Raw genomic sequence first — 15,134 nt, forward strand, 5'->3', positions numbered from 1 at the left:
ACTATTCTTAAATAAACCAGATTTTATTAAGCTCTTGCTTGTGAGTCTGAGAGTATTTTAGGATAGGCAACCATTACACTGCAGTTGTTTAAAGCACTTGTATTAAAAATGCATTGTTTCAAGAATTAAGGACCCCTATTAAGTTTCAATTAATCAATTAAACTTTGTAGCTTATTTAGATAATTTCTATGTTGATTATGCCACATGCTGAATGCAAGTAAAGATACTTTTAAACTAGCCTTTGGCTGCAGTCTTAATTATGCCTTCACCCACAGTTTTTGTACTGATTAGCTTTATATTGTCATATGTAATACCAGCATATTACACTATCACTGTAAAACTCATTTCCACATCCTTACTGCCAATATTACCCTTTATAATAGACTGAGCATGCTAACCATTAAGACTAGATAGGAGCTAATATTTAATGTTTTAATGCCTGAAGATCACTGAGTATTCCCACATGGGAAGAGCATTTCAAAGCTGTATCAATAAGTTTTCCTTTTGTTTAGTTTTATTATACTGAGTATTCTTACTCATTTTTGGCTAGGAATTCACAAAACGAAGATTTTCCATTTTGTTTAAGCAAGAATGCACATGCCAGAAGTACCCACACACAATCTTGGCACAGATAAGGAATGTAGTGCTACAGTTAAAGAATTCAAGATGTATTAACAGACTTTTTAAAAGATGTAGCTTTTTGATTTGAGAACTCACATGAAATTATTAATATGCAACTTTCACTGTCTGTTAGATACAATTTTGTATTTGATACAATTAAATTCTGTGCATATACATAGTCTTAAAATAGAGAGAATTTTGAGCAGTTCTATCCTTGGCCATCTCATGCTTTTCCCAAAAGGCATGCTAGAAAATGCATTTATTCTGGCCATCTACCACCTTTCCCAAAAGGAAGAGTATGGGGCAGCTGATATCAGCTTGCTTCGAGGCATCTATTTGGGGAACTTGTAAATGCTGCTATAGCGATGAATTCGAAGTGCTCCCATTGCTCCATAGCAGCTCCTTCCTGGGACGTAGATGGCAGACCTGAGGGAAGGCTTGCATTTTGTCTATGTCAATAAGTCATAATCCAGAATAGACAGACTGACTACAGAGGACATGTCATATATATAGACATTTCCATGTTGAGTTCCTGTCCAAGAGACTCTTGCGAGAAGCCAATTAGCCTAGTCCAGGATTAGCCTGTAAATCTCCAGATGTTCTTGAATTCCAACTTCCATCAACCCCACTTTGTACAGCCAATAATCAACGGTGAGTGGAACTACAATCCAAAAGTACGTGGAGACCTATAGATTTCCTATTCTGGTACAGACAGGATTGAACTATATGGACAAAAGACAACTTCTCATCAGCAACAGCAGCTTAAAGAAGACTTCCTTAACATAAAGTGCTCCTCCCCCTCCAGTTCATGAAAAGAAACCTACTACCTACTTTCACTCTATGCAATGGTTAGTATTTAAATTACGATCATCAAGACTTGATGATCCTCCATGAATTTATCTAGACCTCTTTTAAAACCACCTAAGTTGGTGGATATCAATTATGACAAATTTAAAAGAAGGACTTTGTACTATTTATCTTGAATCTCATATTCAGTTTCAGTTGATGACACGAAGCTTTAACACTGAGAGGAGACAATTCTTTCCACACTTCCCATACCATATCTATTTTCCCTCTCAGGTAAAAGCCCCCAACTGTAGTCTTCATCTGGGGGACTATTTTAACTTTCTAATCATTTTGGTTGCTGATATCAACCAAATCTTCTCATATTTGCAATATCCTTCTTGAAGTTCAGTGACCCAAAAAATACACAGAATTTCAAGGTTTATATAAGAACATCATTCAATTAGCCCAACTAGATGGCAGCACGTAGCTGACTTTCCATGAGTTCAGAAAAGCTAAACAGGGCTGGACCTGATTATCTTTGGATGGAAAACCAGCAGGAGACACTAGAGTATTGGTAACCTGGGCAAGAAAAAAAAACTCAGAAGGCAACAATGGTAATAATTTCTGTCCTGTAATCAAGAAAACTTAATAGTCAAGCACAACTCAAAGGAATTTTGAAATTCTACTTTATTTTCATTCTTTTCCTAATGATTCCTAGTGTGGTCTTTGCTTCTCTCTCTTTTTGGTCTGGACAGCAATTACATACTGAACTAGCATTTTCACTGAGCTGTCCACAAGATTTCAATATCTCTTTCCTGGTCAGCTCTTACTAGTGCAGATGTGAAGTTGGAACAAGCCTCATTTTGCATTTGCTTACTTCTTGTAATGCCAAATGCTATGAAAACAACTGGAGTGTCCTCTTTTCCTCTTGGCAAAAGAGCAAAAGGAACTTTTTAAATTCAGATTAAGTTTAAAAGGTATGTCTAATCTAGAGAGGGCTCTAATGCTGGGAAAGAGAAGGGGAGACCAATAGCAAGGTGTATGGACTCAGTTTCAGTGGGGTGCACTCTCAGAAGGTCAGGTTAGCAACAAACCATCATGGAGAAAATCTATGTGCTTGCCAAGAGTCAACATTTACTTGATGGCACATTAACCAATCAACCAGTGGCCACAGCTGCCTTAGGTGAGACGCTGTTAAGGGATGTGGAAGCACAAAAAGCTATTTCCTGAGGTGCAGAACTTCGAAAGAAAAGAGAAAGGGATATAGAAATAGGTTTGAGTTTCTGTTCCACCTCCTTAAAAAAAAAAGTGAATTCTGAAATAACTTTGCAAGCTGAGCAGTAGTAGCAGCTGTGAACAAGGAGCCAGGCACCAACCAAAACAGCAGCAGAGCCTTCTCTAGACCAGACAGAAAAAGAGAAAATAACTGAAAAAACTGTAATAGGGCACTCAAAGAGACGAGTTAGGGCTGTTGAGATGTTAGCTTAACAAAACAGTTCTGGGAGGGAAGGACAGTTCATGGATATCCACTTGCTACCACAGAGGAATTTTGGCCCTCAGCAATGAGGAAAAGGGTAAGAAGGTGCCCCCACTCTTTGGGCTGATGTTTAGGATAGGCTAACTTTTTATTTTCTTTCACTGGAGTTTGCGAGGACGCATGGCAGCTGCTATGCATTTTAAAGAAAACTTGCGCGATGCCGAGCGGGCGCCTCTTCAGCTGAGGAGGAAGAAGGGCACCGGGCATGGAGCGAGGCGGCTTGGAGGCGAGGCAGAGAACAAAAAGGCGAAGCATCAGCTAAACGATCCCAGGGAAGGCAGAAAGCACGGAAGGGGGAAGGAGGCAGAGCGGGAAGTCCAGCTGGTGGAGGGGGGAAGGGAGCCGAGAAGCGCTCGCTCGGAATGCAGAGCGCGGGGGCTCCCCCCAGAAAGACAACGGAGGCAAGCGCCTGCCAGCTGAGCCCAGGAAGCGGAGCGGACGGGAAGGGACGGAGGAAGACGGCGCTTACCGTGGCCTCGAGGGCGGGCGGAGGAGGAGACGGCGGCGACGGAGGAAGGCGCTCAGGGCGGAGGAGGCTGAGGCATGATGTTCTCTCTCGTCCACCTCAGCCGCTTCTCCCCAATAGCACCAAACCCCCTCGCGCCCCGCTGGCGGGGAAACAGCCCTGCCCGACGCAGCGCCGCTCCGCCCCGCCGGCTGCAAGCGCCTCCCCCACCCCCAAAAGCAGTATTTGCCCGCGTCCCGGCGGTAATGTACCCCCGTCAGCCTGGAGGGGTGGAATCTTCCGTGAGGTCCCTCCCCGGCTGCGGAACGGCGGGTGGGGAAGAACAGAGGAAAGCGGCGCCCGTGGAGGGTTCACGCCCCATCTCCGGCAGGCCCTGAAAGGGAGCCGCCGTGGGCAGGGCTGCGCTGCTTCTACTGTGGCGCCAATACGCGGAGGTGTTTGCTCGCGGCCAAGCCAGCGCGAGAAACCGCGATCGGCTTTTGGAGTGACGTGCTCCTGTACTCCGACCGCCTGCATTTTCAACGCGGAAGTGCTCGACACATTTCGGCGAGGCTTAACTCAGAGTTTCTAGGATTGTAACGAGGGTGAAGGACGCACGGTCGATTCGAAACTCATTAAAAAGGCGAACTTTCGTCCTGCTGCCCACGCGCATTTCTTTCGCTGCTGCTTCGCCTCCAGCCAAGCTGGATTTGCAGGACTTTTGAACAATGCAAAGTCTTGCAGCGACTTGCTACTGAGGTGATGAGATTAAATATTGGAAAACATTCTTATTTCTCCCCAAACAACTTAACACCTGACGCCTTTTTGAGCAATAGTCAGGCACAATGGGCGCATAAACTCCGGTGTCGAGACATTTTCCGCCTGCAGTGCCACCGTCCGTTTTCACGTCACCACCTGAGTTACAGGCTAGTTCGTCTGGAAGCAGTCGGGCGAGAATGTATCAACTGCGAAAGTGGGCGCTAGTGCTATCTGAGAATTGGTTTTATTTTTCAAATTTCTGTTACCGCCCATCTCCCCCCAAGGGGTGGACTGAGAATAAACTGAAATAAACTGAGTCCATTGCCGGTTTAATCAGAAGTAAACGCTTTCATTGAATTTAATGCGAGTTACTTCAGGATTGTGGCTCTCGCTTCTCCAGAACTCTCAATGTGCAAAAGAACTGGCCAATCTTTAAATCTACCACAAATTATTAATAGAAGCCCTACCCGTCTTCTGTTAATTATTTTGTCTCTTTCCACCGTCGTGATAGAGGAAATGAGCCGTTTTGCAAGAAGATTTCCTAACTTCCCGAAGGGTTTGTCGAACGCTACTGCTTATTTCTATATAAAGCATTAAGATCTTGCGTAAGGAAGACGTTATAAACCAGGAACCGTTTAGTGGGATTGCTGTTGTCCCTTCTGAGGCGACTGCCAGGTCTGATGAAAGTTTTCGGTCAGTTAACGGTGCAACGTTTTAGTAGGCAACAGACCCGATCTTTCCCTTCCCCTGCGCCCACAACTTGGCTCGTGAAGACGGGGAGAGGTTGTAGTGCTACCAATTTTCATTCACCTCTGCGTTGTTGCCTCTGGTAGCACATTGCCCCTCAATGACCTCCGGTTGGAGAAACTGCCACCAAACCGAGGCGGCTTGCGTTGGGTCCTGAGTTTCTAATAGAAACACAGTTCTCTCCTGCGGATAACGAAGGAGAGGTTCTGTTCTGATATTCAGGTCTTCTCAACTCGTAAACCCCGATAGAATCCAGGACTTCTCTGTGTGTAGGATACTTATGAAGGTGCCTTATCTCCTAACTGCCACAGCTGTGCAATAATGAATTGTCCCATAGGAATTAATATGAATTGACTACTTAACAAGTACTTAATCAGATTTTTAAAATATAAACTAGTTTTAATTCAAGGACTTGAAATGCTGTAAAAGTAAAAATTACAGCTGGGATAGGCCTGTGTTAGACTAAGTGTTCTGTTCCCCCTGTTCCATTGCTAACATTTTGAGGAGTGGCAGCCAACCTATAAAGTTTTTTGTTTCAAAAAATGTTATTTTCTGAATGATTCATTAATTATTTGGTTTAATAAAGATCAAGTGCATGTATCAATGCATATTTATGGTACGTCAGTTCCATATACTTTGCCAGTATTTTCCTTACACAATTGGTCAGTCTTTTTTTTTTGCTTATAATCAGGAAGCAGAGTCAAGATCGGTCAGCTTTACATGCCTGTAGACTCCTTATTTTCATTCGTTAATAAAAATGCTTTTAGAAAAAAAAATCTGAGATGACCCAATCTACATTATTGAATCCTTTTATGATGCAGAATATGGTAAAAAATATATGCCTGTACAATTTTGTAACTTTACTAATCCATTTATGAATGTTGATTTAACTACAAATTAAAAGCTGGCACATCAGGGTCCTAGTACATAAAAATCTCTGTGCAGCATTTGTAATATAGGAGTAATTGCAGTTAGATTGTTGTTTGAAATATAACAGAAAGATGGGGATTATTGAAGTTGGAGCATCTCCCAAACCATTGAGTGGGCTATCCCAAGGCTGGCTCAAGTCATTTTGCTAAATGAGTTAAAAGCACATACACAGTGGCTTCCCTTCCCATTCCTTGAAGAAAAGCCAAGCTGACTAGGAGTTTGATCCTTTCTTGAGCACTGGTTGTGGGAAAGTAGCCTCATATGAATGGAAGGCATCATGTTAGCTTAGCTCAGTTTGTGAGCCCAAGGCACCTCTCAGTACCCTGCTGCCTCAGATCATTGGCTGCCTGGGGCAACTCACTCTGCCAGTGGTAGGGATAGCATTGGTCTTTCCCTTGCTAGTTTACTGTGTGGAACAGCTGATCCAAACAGCTTTAATTGCAGTAGTAGACCTAGGACTCCTTGTTGATAAGCGTTCTAAGATAAAATCACTGTAAAGACTCTGAAAAATGTAAAACATACGGCTTTATTGTAACAAAGCACTACTTGTGCATGCCTACTTTCTGGAGGACAGAATCTCAAATGACTTGCTTGGAAACATGATGCTGTATTCTTGACTTGATTAGGTGTACCCTGCTGGCATAGCATGGTTGTTTTTACTGTAAACTGCCATAAGTTGATTCATCAAAATCAATGGTTTATTACATATAAATAGCATGATTGTGTGAAGTTGGTGGTATCTTATCCTGTGCAGGGGCTCAGTAACTGAAATGAAGAAATAATATATAGTCTTTCATTAATTAAAAAGAATGTTAGCATATATGACCTCTTCTGCAGTGTAACTGTACAAAACATAAGATCTAGGATTATAAACAAAATCCATTTATCCTTTGTCATTTTGACAACTTCTTGTTTGCGCTTGATGTTCCACTAGCACTGACACTGAGCAGCAGAACTGTATCAATAAACCAGCATATATTTTCCCAACAACTATTTTCCTTTGAAACTATATTCATGAAATGCAAATTATTCAGCCTAATTATGTAAGGGTTTGAGCAAATATATGTATTGTTCTCCTTTAAATAAGCAGCAGTACAAAACAGGCATTGTTTCCTTAACAGTGTATAAAAAAACAAGAGTTTCAGTTTGAGCTGAGGTCATATAAAAAAAATAGCTTATAGATACAACAAAACAGTTTTTTAATGCTGAGATAGGACAAAATGCATTAATCTATTATATAGTGGATGGGAATGCTGTATTTAAGTTACGAGTTCTTCAAATATGTTTTGATATATTTTGACATTCAATATGTAATATAAAACCTTAAATCAAGTATGACTTATTTATTATTTGTTCAATTAGAGCTATCAAATATAAGGTAGTTAGAAATCTAGATTCAGCAGGTAGTTAATTTCAGCTCTATTCCATGAATTTTGTTTGTTCCCCTGAAAATATACATTTCCAAAGACAAACAATGTTATGTACATGAAGAAAAAAGAATACTAAGGAAAAGTCACAAGAATACAAAATAAGATCAATATATGTTAGAAATAGTCTCTGGGCAAAATGACTTCTTATAAAAAGTAGTTTGAATTCCCCATTACCAGAATCATATACATTTTGATAATTGTGAAAAACATTGCATGATTTAAATGGACTGAAATTTAAACAAGTACATAGTAAAATAAAGTATTTTAATGCTTACCTACTTGATTATGCATATAGAAAACGAGAATGCAGACAGCTGAGGCAGCCTTTTTGTTTCTATATGGACAGTCAACAATGGAGCAAATGATCATTGTTGCTTTCAGAGAATAAATATCCAGGCTGGACACTGGTACAGGAAGAGCATTATCTCTCAGACTCTGTGTTCAGGATGTCATGCCAAGCTCTTATTTTTCTGACTTAGAAAAACAGGAATTGTCTCATGTGACGCCCTGGTGTGAGCCAAATATTAGTTGTGACTTTTCAACCATTTGAATCGCAAGCATTTCTACCTTTGTTAATTGTACTTTTCAAGGTTAAGTGACTTACAGGATAATCTAATGCATTTCTACACAAAGTCCCACTGAGTTAAATAGATCGTATTTCCAGGTATGCCTGCATGCAAATCCCATCTTTCTGTGTAAAGACCTTCTCCATTAATAATGTTGCAATTGCTTTGGTACTGTGGAGAGATTCAGGTGGTCATCCCAGGAGAAGAGGGGTAACAGACTTCCTCTTCTGTGGTATAAAGCAATAGGCTGCTTTAAAATAATCTGAAGCCAAAATTGCTTTCCAATATCAGAAAACTACTTCTGCTATAGATTTTCTGCCGTGTTGCTCTCCTGTATAAGAAACAGCATCTGAATAGCAGGAATCTCAAAGATGCTGTTAATGTCATGAGGGAGACATTCTTGACCTTTCAGCTGAAAGCAAGAAATACATATCCTCTGTATTTGTAATTCCACTAATCAGTGGATGTAGATTCTAGAAAAACATTTGAAACTATTTTTCAATTTCAAACTGAAACATTCCAGAATAATCATTGGAAAGGCAGCATACCCTTGCCCTAACCAATGGCTAAAGAAACAGGAGCCACAAATTGCATGAGCTTTACAAGAAAAGCTTAGATGAACCAGAATGGTTATACATAAATGCCAGCAAATGCCTCACTACTTCTTTCTGGCCTTGACATGCCTCCTATAGTGTTGTGTCCCTTTAATGGAGTTCAGAGTACCATGATTCAGCAGATTTGCAAAGTACATTGCTGTGGCTGAGCCCTGGTCTGTTTTTCCTTGCTTTCCCTCCCTCCCTCCTTTCTCTAATAAATGTTCTTTTTGCAAGACTTGGTTTGTGCCATGCCTCACTACAGAGGGACACCACATGTTTTGTATGTTTTCTCCCATGTATGTTTTCACGATTGTGAGGTGCTCTGTGAGACAATACGTCCTGCTGAAAAGTAGGAAAAAATGCAGCAAAATTTTTTTTTTCCTGAAATACTTTTATGCCCACCCATTGTCAACTTTATCAAACATTATTCAGAAAGCCGAAATGCCTATGATGTAATACTATTCAGTCCTTAGAAACCCCTTTGTATACAATTTATATGGCTGCCTATTTTATAGAAAATGGATTTTAAGAGACACATTTTAGAAAACTCAAATGCTGTTAATGGTATATGATGTAATAACAGTATTTAATTTTTTTAAAAAAGTAGAAGCCAAATGCAAAATAAGCTGTCCCTGCAGAGAAACATTTAATCCTTCAATAAAGGATGCAATTTGGAACTGAAATCCTGTATTTTTGAGGTACGTAATATTGAACTTTAATAGGATGTGATAATGTGAGAGAAATGACTGCTTCCTCAAAATAGTTCTATGGAAAATCCAGTTAGTAAAGTATTTCAATTTAAACATTGGTTTAATTCTTTACGAGTGAAATCAATAGAATATTTAAAATTACTGAAAAGGAAATGTTCAGTCTGTTCCTAGTATTGTCTCCTCTTTAAATAATAATGTGATATTCCCATAGTATTTCTTTAATTATATATATATTTACTAAACAAACTAGATGGACCAGTTTCAATACATGCATATTTATGTTCTCTGCAATATTCCCTGCCCTAAGCAGAAAATTAGAAAAAGGTTGTTTGCGACTGCCAATATAGCTTAGCATCAAAGGAATACGTATTTTCTATTAGAACTTCTTGTGGCAGTTTACCTGTGCCACCCACACCATTTACTAACAGTGTGGTTTTCTGCACAGTCATTGTACCATTTAGTGCCTTTTATTCTGTTGGAGGCTTAGAAGTCACCTGAGTGGACTACTGGAAACTTATGCATCATTCCTATTAGCAAATGTAGCACACGAACAGGAAGTACAGTGATCTTTTACCAATCTGGCATTTCATCAGAGTCATTCTGAAATATTGCTGCTTCCTCAATCAACATAGACTAGAATGAGAATCATCCACTTCAGTGTATGTATCGCACAGGATGCTATTCAGCTACTCAGCACTCCTGTTCAGAATGCTTGTCACTCATAAACCTGTTTGTGCAGAAACACTGTTACATTATGACATATACATTAATATATGTGAAGTTGCTGGCCTCTATCTAGGAAACCAGATCCTACCGCTGGGTTTAGAAGGCAAAGAAAAAATGTGTGCTCCATGCTGTCAAACTGATTGCATTTACTGAGTCATAACTGAACTCCTTGAAAGATAGGAAAATATTTTAAAATAGACATGAAAGTATGGTATTCCACTGGCTAATATTACTGGCTAAAAAAAAAAGCTAGTCTAAACAATATCTAAGAAAAATCACTTAGAAGCAAATAATAGTTTGAGGAAATAGCTGACATTTGTTTCTGTGAACTGTTGATATATGAGCATTTTTAGCCAGTTGGCACAATCCAGAAGAAAATTTAAAAATTGTATATCCTCTTGAATTAGTGGGACTAACCAAACACTCACATTCCAGTCTTTAAATCTTTGTTGGCTATGGAAGTAATAATTTCAGAATACTTGTACTCTTTCTAGAACTTAAGAACAATCATTATTAAAATACTTTAAAAATGATAATTTAATAATTAAGTGATGACATAATGTTTTAATAAAGGAAGTATGATAGCCTAGTAGGGTTACAGCAACTGAAGATGCTATTATCCTGAAGTTTTAAAGTACAGCTCCTTGAAACAAATTGGTCAGACTTTGCTCTTTTAAAAACCATGACAATATGAGGCAAACTCAAGCAAATCCAATTAGGATGCTTCTGCTGTTGCAGCCTGAAATGTAATGTAGTTTAGAATATTCCAGAATAAATTTTTTAAAATATATAAGCATAATAACTAACATCAGAGAAATTTAAACCAGCTTTTATTTTTTATTTATCTATATAAGGCAACAAAATACTGGCAAATATTAATTTGCTAAGCAATACAGGTTTATATCAGTAGAGGGCACACATTTATTCTAAGAGACTACTACAAAATATTCCAATAAATCCTACTACAGTATAAAGAACTATCTCTCACTGAGGCAATAAAGTTGTCTCATTCAGACAGCAGGGTTATAAAGCCATGAACAAAACAAAACTTCTTCTAAAAAGTGAAATGTTGGGGAGGAATTTTAGTCTTGCATTCTTTCAGAAATGCAGTGTTGTTTTAATGTGTCTGGATCCAGCTGGTTACAGGTATACCAAGCTTTGAAAAGAACTTCAGTTTTGAGTTGACACATCTCCTTGAAGCAAAGCTGTAAAGTGGTCTACTATCTCATTTCATCTTGTTTTACCAAACTAGCTTTTGTGAAAAATGCACTGTTAAGGTAAGAGATTGGTTAAGACAGTGTGTTTTATTTCTGTTGCACAAAACAATGAAGTGGATATGCCATCTTTACATACCCTAGTAACAGTTTGAATAGGGAAAATTGGCGTGTTATGGCAAAAGCTATAAAGTTGTATTATCTTAAATACTGATGAATTTTTTCGTAATATAAATTTTCAGGAGTTAATCCAATTATGCCCTTCAGTCCCGTTTGTTCAGTTCAAACTATAGTACCGTAAGAAGTATAAGAAATTTGACGATGCTTATCATCAGCATCTTGACAATCCACATACAGGTAGTCTTCACTTATCGGCCAGCCTCTTAAAGGCTGTTTGAATTTACAGTGGTACCCCAAAATCAGATTTCTGACTGGGGCCTGAAATTATGACCCTCAACAAGGCCTCTGTGATCACGTGACCCAGATTCAGCCATCCTGGAAGTGGTGGCATTTTGAGTCACGTGACCACCCTTTGGAACCAGGAAGTCCTCCAGGCTTATGATGCTGGATGTCTGAGGCAGCAGGCCTGGTCACGTGGTTGCACTACTTCCTGTGATTTAGCAGCCAGCAGAGGGAGCCTTGTGTGCGCCTTACTGTACAGGAAAGGTAAGCACTTTTTCCATGCAGTACTGTACTTATGCTTGCCTTTAATTTTTTCCCAGTTTTTGTTTAACTTAAGAAGAGATTTGCATGGTGGCATGCATTTTCCATCCTCTGCCTGATTTTTAATCATATTTAACAATATTGAATGCTGGTTTACTGTTTTTAAAAGCTGTTTTATAAAAATCAGATTTATATACAGTGCTGTACAGTAACAAAAGCTGCAGAGTTTACTACAGCAGGAAAAAAAAGTACTGTATAGTACCTTTACATCTGTTTAGTACTGTACTTTAGAACAAAGATTCCAATGAAGACCTTACAGTAAAAGTTTTTAATAACCAGTAATATTAGTAGAAAATAACATTAACTGAAAATACTACTACTGTAGCCACAGAAACATTTCCATAGTCATGTTTTGGTGGAAAACATATGACTATCACCATCTGCCCCCTACAGTACTGCAAAGTAACTCCTGATTTGCTTAACCACTGCCATTCACTTAACATCCGAAGGAAACCACAAGTCCCAATCTTGAATCACTTAATGACCTGTGACTCACTTAACAACTGTGGTTAAAAAGGTCATAAAAACGAGTCTGGACTCACTTAACCATTATGACTTACAACTGAAAATCTGGGCTCAGTTGTGATCATTAAGTGAACACTACCTGTTATTTTCCACTGTATTGAGATGTACAGTATTTCCCTTTTAAAATTCTATTAAGACGTTAATTTTCTCTAATCATACCAGTGTGTAAAAATTTTATGCTGTACCACCGTTTTTTGTGATGGATTTTCATTTTTCTTATTTCAATGTGTTAATCACCCACCCTACCTTTTGATGAAGAATATACCTTTCTTAAATGAGTATGAGATTTTCAACAAACCCTTGATGATTATATACAGTTCCATGAAAAATGTTTAGGAATTCCTCTTCAAACTTGTATTTTGAATCTGCAAATAAATAGTAAGTATGCATATTTAGATTTGCAGAAAGAGATTATGTTCAACTTTGTGCCATGTAAAGGTTGTGTCAACTTCTGCTCGCTTAGGGATTCAGTGAAACATACAATTTTACCTGGGGTGCCTAAACTTTAGTATGCAACCATAAATGGGAAACAGAATGGATGAATACTCAACAAATATTACCTTGTTTTCTTTTCTCTTAGCAGAGACATCCATGGGATCAAGGGCTGACTTAGGAACTAAACCGATAGCCTTAATTAAATCATGTATTTTAATGGATTTTATTTTTCAATACACAAAATCTATTGCAACATCCAATCCTGAAAGCCCATCTCACATGCACTCTGAGATGGAGAGAATAAAACTCAGGTTTTCTAGCTGTGCAACCAGTTCAAGCATGAAGTAAACGGTTACTGAAGCAACAGAAGAGTTGGAGTAACAATTACTCTCCCTAATTTATAAACTTGGAAAGAAGTATTTAACTATTACTACTAGACATGTATGAAGAGAATTTTGCTTAAAGAAACAATCAGTGAATACAGAGGTCTACAACCTTCATCCCCAAACCTTTGTTGTAGCTTACAAAGCATCACCAAACTGATTTTTAATGTGATAGAAAGGGGACATTATATATGTGGGAATGATATTTATAAATTTAAATTAGTATTTTTCCTTGCCCTGGTCTCAGTCCTGAACTTTTACATACTGGCAGGGATGTATATGTACATTTATTTCTATACCAGTATAGTAGTTCACAGAATTAGGTTCAAAACATGCTATAATCTGACATGTTTGAGTACATCATAGGATAGCAAACAGCCAAAACTAAAAGGTGGAAGTACTTTAATCTTTGTGTGCTAGATTTCACAAAGGAAGAATTATCCTATTGATAGCGGTAAAAAAAAAAAAGCTGTTAATAGCCAACCAGTCAACTCCAGCATGGATTATAGGAATTTAATTATTCTTGTATCAACAATTTCAATTGCACCCCCCCCCCAAAAAAACAAGTTTTCATACCATAAGCAACATTACATATACTTAGGCCATACTGATATGTTCCAGTTATCTTCCCAAACAAGACCAAAATTATAGGATTATGGAAGTTATAAAACAACACTGTTGAAAACAGAATTCCATTACCCTCTATAAAAAATTGAAACACCATAATCAAAAGCTAGGTTTTATTTGAGCTGTCTGAATGTACAATGATTAGCAGGATTTTTAAAACAAAAATAACTCCAGAGTAAAGCTTAGGCCTGGCTTGACACTGAATTAATCCAATGTTAACAAAAGGACAGACACAAGCAAGGTTAGTCAAGGTTAGCATTCAAGATTTAACTTAATCTAAATAGTTTCCATTTACAAGGCTTCCTTACATTGTTTGGTTTATGTTCTGGAATAATGAATGTATCAATAATTATCTTCTATCCACACTTCCAAATGTGGAGACTCAACTATCCAAGAGTAACAAGGTAAGTTTGAGGTAGTGTGCAGTATTAAACCAGACAATGTACATCCATTTACTTGCAAACTATAGTATCCAACTGGGCAGTCAATCAACGATCATTATAGCTACTCAGCTTGACACAGCACAAAAATGAATATATTTACTAGTGTATAGCAAATCCTATCTCCTCTCGTAAAGTTCTTTTAAATTACTAATTCCATAATAAAGATGGCAAGACTTTTTTCATCAATGGCTTTCAACCAGGGTTCTGCAGAAATACCATGACAGAGTCATAATAGTAAAGAACTAGAAACAAATTTATTATGGATCTATGGGTATTGCCTTAAATGCATGCCAAGTTCTTAAATCTTGTAACAAAAAAAGGGCAATCTGCCATCCCTTTACCTCTTCTAAAAACTACTGTACAAAATATGTTTTTAGCAACACAATTTTACTAGTAAGTAAAATTGAAATATTGTTTCTGAACAATATGCTTGTATTCTATTAGGTGGCATCATATTTCTCCCAAGCCATAAGAGCCAATATGCATCAAAAATACATAATTCAAATTAGTTAAAAGTCATCACTAATTCGTTTTGGTAAGGTAAAACGTATCATGGTTATTCCATATTGATGGAATGGATGGAAGTATTTACATCTTTTATATTAAGTTGCCACATCCAAAGGCAGTATTTACCTCTTTACTGCGGGTAAATAAATGCACAACTTTATTCATACACTTCTCCTAGATGTATGCAGTTGACTGTGAGACATAGCAGCTAGTTATAAGTTACTGTTGGTAGCAGCAACTAGTGGAGAACTCCTTGCCTAATAACCAAACCACACACAGTGGCAAATTCTCCTACATTCTTCGTAAGTACAATCTGAAATGTGGGGCAATATAATCATAGTATTAATCAGCTTGCTACCATACAATTGCAACCACCCTATTATAAAATGGCAAGTTGCCTGCAACAAAAAACCAGTAGAAATTC

General features: G+C 38.1%; 1 protein-coding gene and 1 long non-coding RNA gene across 3 annotated transcripts in view; one reads left to right on the top strand and one right to left on the bottom strand.

Annotated features, from left to right (window-relative positions):
* CEMIP2 (cell migration inducing hyaluronidase 2) overlaps positions 1-3,608 on the bottom strand; it is a 59,210-nt gene extending 55,602 nt beyond the window's left edge. The window contains exon 1 of one of the 2 annotated variants that reach the window (XR_010067319.1): positions 3,414-3,608. The gene's annotated coding sequence lies outside the window, so the exon portion shown is untranslated. The remainder of the gene's footprint in view (positions 1-3,413) is intronic. The other variant, XM_063295139.1, reaches the window with a different exon arrangement.
* Positions 1-15,134, top strand: part of LOC134491405 (uncharacterized) — a 771,213-nt gene that overhangs the window by 386,804 nt on the left and 369,275 nt on the right. The window lies entirely within an intron of this gene.

Source organism: Candoia aspera, chromosome 2, assembly GCF_035149785.1.
Source record: "Candoia aspera isolate rCanAsp1 chromosome 2, rCanAsp1.hap2, whole genome shotgun sequence".
Taxonomy (NCBI): Eukaryota; Metazoa; Chordata; class Lepidosauria; order Squamata; family Boidae; genus Candoia; species Candoia aspera.